The 6,918-nt window shown below is 47.2% G+C and overlaps 1 non-coding gene across 1 annotated transcript; it reads left to right on the top strand.

The window, feature by feature from the left end:
* The first annotated feature begins 5,470 nt into the window (after positions 1–5,470).
* LOC135277274 (U6 spliceosomal RNA) lies at positions 5,471–5,580 on the top strand. The gene has a single exon (XR_010344891.1). It is a non-coding gene; the product is annotated as a U6 spliceosomal RNA (small nuclear RNA).
* The last annotated feature ends 1,338 nt before the right edge of the window (positions 5,581–6,918 follow it).

Genomic DNA, 6,918 nt, shown 5'->3' with positions numbered 1-6,918 from the left:
ACGGATTGTTAGTAGGTGGGGAGGTCAGTCAGGAGGGTGTAGACTCCTCTGGGAAGGGAATAACGGGCCTTTGGGTAGGGCAACTGTCCTGGGAGCAGAGAGTGGAGACATTTTGGTGGCAGAACCATCAACAGGACCAGCCTGATATGCTCCATTAAAAAGCAAACCCTGTATTCGCTCCTTTGGTGCAAGCTTAGGAAGCTGATCCGCTTTTTATGCTCTATCAGGTGGCAAAAATATGATGAATATGAATGATATTGGTTTATACCTACCATGAATTTCTAAATGAACTGTAATTTTTATTAACAGGCTCTTTGGGCTTATTAGTCAATAGAGAAGCTGACAGTTTTTCTCCTGGGAGAATGTTTAGACCAGAAAAAAAAAAAGAAGGAAATTCTTTCCTTGCTAGGTAATAACAGAAGGATGAGGCAAGCAGAGCCAAAACACGACGCAAAGGAAAGTTCTGGAACCCACTGTCATAAAACAGTCCTCATCAAACCTCAGCAGGTACTAGCACAGCTTTTCTTAAAGGTTACAGCAGGAAACACACATTTTGATTAAAGCCCATCTAAGTTCTCGTAAGAGGTGATGATGGTTTGAAAACGTTGGGATTTCAGGATCTCGGTAAAGTGACTTTCTAAGCAAAAAAAAAAAAAAAAGAAGCTGGGTGGGGTAGGGAGGCAAAGCTTTGATAAGGCTGCAAGGTGAGTTGAACTCGGCAGCTGGAGTTAAGATGCCGAAGATGAAGGCTTGAAGGCTTCTGGTCTGCACATATTCGCCACCAATTGACAGCTCTGCCCCTTGAACATAATTGCCTTCCCTCTTGGTGTGGGAAATTTCACAGTTTGTTGTCAGTCTTTGATGCTCAGGTGTTGTTAAATATTTTTAATCCAACAGAAACCTCCAAATTCTAACATCTTTTTGCGGGCGGTGTCAGCCGAGATCTGGCTTCTCTTTCTCCAGAGCTGTGGTTGTCATTGTTACTTTAAAGTAGTTCTCATCCATTGGATGTCACATATCCTGAAAACCTGTGTTCTCAGAATTTTGAAATTTGCCTTTTTTTTTTTTTTTTTTTTGAGACGGAGTTTCGCTCTTGTTACCCAGGCTGGAGTGCAATGGCGCGATCTCGGCTCACCGCAACCTCCGCCTCCTGGGTTCAGGCAATTCTCCTGCCTCAGCCTCCTGAGTAGCTGGGATTACAGGCACGCGCCACCGTGCCCAGCTAATTTTTTGTATTAGTAGAGACGGGGTTTCACCATATTGACCAGGATGGTCTCGATCTCTTGACCTCGTGATCCACCCGCCTCGGCCTCCCAAAGTGCTGGGATTACAGGCTTGAGCCACCGCGCCAGGCCGAAATTTGCCTTTTTAAGGTCTCTAGGAAATGTCTGCAGGCATTTAATACACCCGGCTGTTTAAAACGCATGACGAGGGCATGGCTACGCTTAGCTATTGCCATCCCCAAGACGAGAATGGCTGTTTTCTTGTCAATTCTTTCTTAGTGGCCAAAATTGGGTCCAAAGGAAAAGTTTCCTTTGCTCTCTGAGATAGAATGCTCAGCAGGGCAAGGTTAGATGTGTCAGCTGCTCTGTGTGCAGCTCTGTGAGACTCGATTTGTGGGGAGGTGCTGCTGGTCGGGGAGGAACCACCTCAGGAAGAAGCCCAGGTAAGCCCAGGCAGCTGTGGAGTGGCAGACCCAGGCACACGCTTTCCTACTGGGCACTTAGAAACGCTTCTGTGCCTTGCAATCTTGCTTTTTTTGGGGGGTATATCTCCATGGCCGTTGATAAGGTTTGGCTGCGTTTCTGCCCAAATCTCATCTTGAATTGTAGCTCCCATAATCCCCACTTGCAGAGGAAGGAACTTAGTGGGAGGTAATTGAATCATGGGGGTGGGTTTTTCCCCTGCTGTCCTAGTGATAGCGAATAAGTCTCACGAGATGGTATTATAAAAGGTGGTTCCCCTGCACAGGCTCTCTTGCCTGATGCCATGTAAGGCGTGCCTTTGTTCCTCCTTCGCCTTCCACCATGATTGTGAGGCCTCCCCAGCCAAGTGGAACTGTCAATCCACTAAACCTCTTTTTCTTTATAAATTACCCAGTCTCTGGTATTTCTTCATAGCAGTATGAAAATGGGCTAATACAGCCATGCAGTCCAGTGGCTCTCAAACTGCAGTTCCATGACCAGTAGCATCACCTGGGAATGAGTAGGAATGCAAATACCCAGGCCCCACCCAGACCTCTGGAATCAGAAACTCTCGGTCGAGCCCAGAAATCTGTGTTTTAACAAGTCCTCTGGGGGACTCTCACGCATGGTCAGAACCATCAATTTCAACATGTTTCTATTGGGTGGTTCATCAAATGGCTTTTCTTGTAGTTGAGTCCTTATTCTTGGCTTTGATTCTGTGCACCTGAAGTAGCCTCATTCTAAGGTTGTGTCAGCAACAACTGTGACCACAGGGGAGGGTGGAGGGGAGAGCGCTGCAAAAGCATAGGGAGAAAACCTGAAACCTTCAGGGGCCAGCCTTCAATCTTCACACCTTTAAAAGGGACAAAAACAACATTTACTCTAAAGAGAAAAGCATCTGCTATTTGGAGACAGTGGCAGAGCAAATTGAGGTGATGGCCATAAAACATTTTTACTTCTGACAAGAGAGTCCCTTTAGGGCAGGTAATGGTCTGTTAAATATCAAAGGAGCAGACCAAAGACCTGAGGACATTTAATATGGAGAAGGGATGAGGTGGGGAGAGGGAAAGATGTGGGCTCCGTCCCTGTTATGTGGAAGAGGACCAGGAGCAGGAGGCTTGCAGTGAACCATGGAAAACAGTCAGGGGCTCCTTTTGCTGAACAGGGCTACCCAACAATAGGATGGCATCTCAGGGGTAAAAAGGAGCTCCTGGTACTGGAAGTATGTAAGTCTGGATGGTCACGTGATGGAGATGCCGTAGGAAAGGCAATTCTTGTATCAGGCAGGAAACTGTACCAGGGTCAATATTTTATAGACCTTAAAAACATGTTTTAAAGCAGAACTCTTTCTTCAGATGAGATAATACACCGTGGTACCACAATTTATAAAACAGTCAAAGCAGGGCCTCTTTGGTTAGCCCTGGGATAGGGATCTGGGGCCCTCCCCTGTGGACACCCCTTTGGAGTATCCTGGGTGAGTATCAAGTCCTTTCCTACAGGAGCTCCTTTGAGTCTATGGTTCTTCGACACCTTTCCCACCTGGAACTTCTGCTCCCCTCCCAGGCTTTCCCTGAGCTGCCCACACACTTCCTTGGATGTGGTGTCACCAAGGTGGTGATGTTTACGGGGAAGGGGAGAAACGTGAGTGAGTGCCGCTGCAGCCACACGCCCGCATGTCCCTCTCCTGGGATGGCACACAGTGAGGAGGGCTTTGTGCCGCTGCAGCCACACGCCCCGCGTGTCCCTCTCCGGGGATGGCGCACAGTGAGGGCTTTGTGCCGCTGCAGCCACACGCCCCGCGTGTCCCTCTCCGGGGATGGCGCACAGTGAGGGCTTTGTGCCGCTGCAGCCACACGCCCCGCGTGTCCCTCTCCGGGGATGGCGCACAGTGAGGGCTTTCCATGCTGGGGTCAAAGATCGCAGTGGGAGCAGGAGATGGCAGAGGCTGCAATTTGGGTTTCACCGAGCCTTTCACCACTTTTGGTGCAGACGGGGGGAAAGGCAGGCAGCCCAGAGCCTGGGTCAATGGGAAGGGCGTGGGTAGAATTGGTTTTGCCATGCTGGGGGAAACCTGTCTTGAAGGTAGCCTAGGAGACTGTCAGAGCCTGCCCTGGTGGGGTCTCAGAGGTGAAACTTGGGGGACTTCCCGGACTCTAAAGGGGCCAAATGTGAGAAGGCCCATGGATGTGCCACAGAGAGGAGGGCCGCCAGCCAGGGCCCTCCTTTGTCTGCCCAATACTTGCTGGTTCTGAGTCTGTTTTTTCCAACAGAACCAGAACTTTGTCATAAAATTCTTGGACTCCTTGGGTTTCTGGATTAGAAAGTCTTTTTCCCTCCCACAATGATGATAGCTCCAGTCTTTCTCAGAAACATCTAATAAGAGTAAAATGTTTTCCCTTCAGAAGGATAACAAAAAGAATAGCACCAAGGAGATTTCATTACAGCGCAGCTGCCTCTCTGCTTGGCAAGAGGTGCGGCTGTGACCTGGAGCCGTTTTTGTTTATTTGAAAGGAAAGGCAAGACAAGTGTTCATTCATTCCACAAACATTGACTGAGCCCACAGAGCCAGTGAGCTTTTGCTGGTCACTGGGTGTGTGTGTGTGTGTGTGTGTGTGTGTAATATACATATGTAAATATATATTATATACGTGTATATATATAAAATATGTTTACATATAGATATACATATATGTATATATATGTAAAATACAGAAAACAGGGTCTTGCTTTGTTGCCCAGGCTGGAGTGCAGTGATGCCATCTTAGTTCACTGCAACCCTGAACTCCTGAGCTCAAGAGATCTTTCCACCTCAGCCTCCCAAGTAACTGGAACTATAGGAGCAGCTACCACACCTGGCTAATTTTTTAATTTTTTTGTGGAGATGGGGTTTTGCTGTGTCACCCAGGCTAATCTCAAACTCTTGAGCTCAAGTGGTTCTCCTGCCTGGGCCTTCCAAAGCACTGTGATTATAGGCATGAGTCACTGTGTCCAGACACTGGGCATATTAAGTCAGCCCCAGCTCTGGAGGTGCCATCAACGAGGAGGAGATGGACACAAGAAAATCACAGCCCAGGTTCTAAAGGCCTCATCTTCTAAAAAAAAAAAAAAGAGAGAGAAAGAAAGAAAGGAAGAAAGAAAAAGAAAGAAAGAAAGAAAATCACAGCCTGGAATTGACACTGATAAGTTTACACAGGCTACTATACAGTTAGCCAGGTGAAGAAGAGAACATCAAGCCTTCTAAGCAGAGAGACTGGGCGCGGTGGCTCACGCCTGTAATCCCAGCACTTTGGGAGGCCGATGTGTGTGGATCACGGGGTCAGGAGATGGAGACCATCCTGGCTAACTTGGTGAAACCCTGTCTCTACTAAAAATACAAAAAAATTAGCCGGGCAGGGTGGCGCATGCCTGTAATCCCAGCTACTTGGGAGGCTGAGGCAGGAGAATTGCTTGAATCCAGGAGGCGAGGTTTCAGTGAACTGAGGTCACATCACTGCATTCCAGTCTGGCAAAAGAGCGAAACTCTGTCTCAAGAAACAAACAAACAAACAAACAAACAAAAAACAAAAGTAGAGCATGTGTGGGCAGCCCAGCTCAGAGTCAGGGCAGCGTGGGCTTCCTCCTGAGTGGAGACGGGCGTGAGAGGTACTGGGTGGAGAGGGCCAGCACGTTACAGGAAAGGGTCCCCATCCAGACCCCAAGAGAGGTTTCTTGGATTTCGCACAAGAAATAATTCGGGGCGAATTTGCAGTGCAAAGTAAAAGCAAGTTTGTTAAGAAAGTGAAGTGGTGGTGCTCGCTCCGGCACCACATATACTAAAATTGGAACGATACAGAGAAGATTAGCATGGCCCCTGCGCAAGGATGACACGCAAATTCGTGAAGCGTTCCATATTCAAAAAAAAAAGAAAAGAAAAGAAAGTGAAGTGGTGAGAGAACAGCTACTCCATAGACGGAGTAGGACGTTCCCAACAGTAAGAGAGGAACGCGTCCGCCCTACGCACAGCGCTTGTATACATGGAGAGATGTGCTCTGCTGCAAAGGTTTGTGATAAAGAATTAATTTTCTTAATTATTATATTTTGCAAGAATCTATATTATTATCTTTAAAGCAAAATTTTTCTCCAGATATCGGGATATCTGGAGACTCCCAAGTCTGGGTCTGTTTAGTAAACAGTATTAATTTGTTCCCTTAACTATAAACATCTAGAGGCTAGAAATGCCTGACCTTCTGAGAACGCAGCCCAGCAAGTCCCACCCTCATTTTCCTAGCCCGCACTCAAGATGGAGTCGCTCTGGTTCTCATGCCTCTGACCAGAAGGTAGACCAATACAAGGGGCCAGGCGGGATCTGATGGGTACTGTCTGTTGAGCTGAGTTTGGACTTTATCCTATGAGTGATCAGAACCCATTGCTGGGTTTTAAGCAGGGGAGAGACTTGGCCACATTGGTAATACGGAAAAACTCTGTGAAATGATAATGATGTAGAGGATTTGCATCTAAATGAACTTGGATCAAAATACAAAAGGCAGGCAAGTCACCTGTGCGGCTCACACCTGTAATCCCAGTGCCTTGGGAGGCTCAGGCAGGCAGATCACTTGAGGCCAGGAATTGGAGACCTGCCTGGCCAACATGGTGAAACCCCGTCTCTACTAAAAAAATACAAAAATTAGCTGGGTATGGTGGTGCGTGCCTGTAGTCCCAGCTACTTGGGAGGCTGAAGCAGGAGAATTGCTTGAACCTGGGAGGCGGAGGTTGCAGTGAGCTGAGATCATGCCACTGCACTCCGGCCCGGGAGACAGAGCAAGACTGTGTCCCAAAACATAACAAAACATAAAACAAAAAAGAGGCAATGAGTTGCAGGACTATTTGTAATGAGAAAGGGCCCAAATGTCTATCAATAGGCTGGTTGAATAAACTATGGTACAGTGTGCAAAGAAGTACTAGGCAGCTGGAGAAAGGAGTGAAGAGTGTTTTCATACAGAATATATTATTAAGAAAAGGAATGTGTGTTTCATATTTCTCTAAGGAAGGCAGGGATGCAACTATATAAACGTGTAAATGTATCTGCTTATATTTAAAACACGCAAGCAACGGAAAGATAAAGCAATGAAGAGTGGCTGCCTGTAGGAGGAGGCAGGGAGCTGAGCGGAAGACAGGGATGGAAGCTGGACTTATTTGAAGATAGCTTGTTTTGTACATGTGACTTTGGAACTGAGTATTTCATAAAAGTAAAAAA

This window comes from Aotus nancymaae, unplaced genomic scaffold, assembly GCF_030222135.1.
Source record: "Aotus nancymaae isolate 86718 unplaced genomic scaffold, 86718_ANA_hifiasm-v0.15.2.pri h1tg000003l, whole genome shotgun sequence".
Lineage (NCBI taxonomy): Eukaryota > Metazoa > Chordata > Mammalia > Primates > Aotidae > Aotus > Aotus nancymaae.
Note: the sequence above shows the minus strand (reverse complement) of the source record. Positions and strands in the feature narration are given on the sequence as shown.